The sequence below is a fragment of the Myotis nattereri genome (genome assembly GCF_964212035.1).
Source record: "Myotis nattereri genome assembly, chromosome: X".
Taxonomy (NCBI): Eukaryota; Metazoa; Chordata; class Mammalia; order Chiroptera; family Vespertilionidae; genus Myotis; species Myotis nattereri.
Window position 1 is genome coordinate 138,194,336 of NC_138078.1, and position 1,331 is coordinate 138,195,666.

Below are 1,331 nucleotides of genomic sequence, written 5' to 3' on the forward strand. Positions count from 1 at the left end.
TTGTCTAACAGTCAATGTCCCTTTCAGAATCTAGACATGTTCCGGGTCAACATCAATAGAGCAAGGCAGAGAGCTGAAATTCACCGTTCTGTTTTCTTTTGAGTGACATGGAATGCTTTTTTTCTATGCAAAGAAAAATAGAACAACCCATGCCATTGTTCTGACATCAATTCAAAGTGCCTTCGGTGGGAGCAGTTCCCTCCCACTCCACCCCCCAAGGTTGATTCCCTTCCAATCCCCAGCAGCGGGACAAGCTCCAGCTAGAATTGCCAGGGAGTCCAGTTACATGGGATTTTCAGATAAACAACAAATAATTGCATAGGTAAGTATGTCCTAAAGATTGCATGTAACATTCTTATACTACAAAGTGTTTGTTGTATATCTGACATTTAAATTTAAGTGGTCATCCTGTATTTTTATTTGCTAAAACTGGAAGCCCTTGCTCCAGCCCAAACCAGGTGGAAGTTAGACAGGCGCCTGGCCACAAATCTGGGTCACTAGGCAAACTGCAGAGGGGGATAAAGCCTGCCCGAGCTCCAGCCCCATGGCCCAGACCTCCAGAGGCAGCCATCTTGTGGATGACACTAAAAGAGGGAGACAGCCAAGCATGCCAATTCCTGTTCATGCTGGGCTGTGTAGGTAGCTGAAGGGAGTTGATCCCTCTGGATGCCCAATTCTAAAAGCAGTAGGTTTTGGTGGCCAGTGCTTTTTGAACTACTACCCCCAGACTGGCTAGACCCTGCTTCCTTTCTCCAACACCAGCAACAACCTGCAAGTTCAGCCCTTCTCAGTTTGGGAACCACTCCTGGCCAAGCAAGGCAGTGCAGTGACAGCTCAATCAACACTTTTTCCTGGAGTGCTTACTCACATGGGCTATCTCCAAGTCATTAGAGTAAAGAAGATGCAACTCTACCCTGCAGGAGCCCAAAGACTGCCATTCCCCAAGAACCACTTCTGTGCCAGATGCTTTATGTGTCATTGTGCTCATAACAATGCTAGTGCTATTCTGATCATCCTGTTTTATAGATGCAGGTAAAGTGGCTCAAAGATATAAGCTAGAAAGTGGAGGTGCCAAGATTTCAACCCAGGTTTCTTAAACTCCAGGAGACAGTATGTTTCCAGAAGTGGAACCACAGCACAATGTACAGGGGACATCAAGGATGGGGGAGAGGTCTGTTGTATTTAATGGAAGGAGGTAGGAGTCTTTCTAAAGGAGGGGGCACATGAAGATGGCTTGGCAAAACTGGAGGACCTCTAAGGTGTTGGAGGTATGGACTTCGGGACCCAAGACAGGCTATCCAAGTGGAGAGTCCCACAGCCCTGCTAGAGGA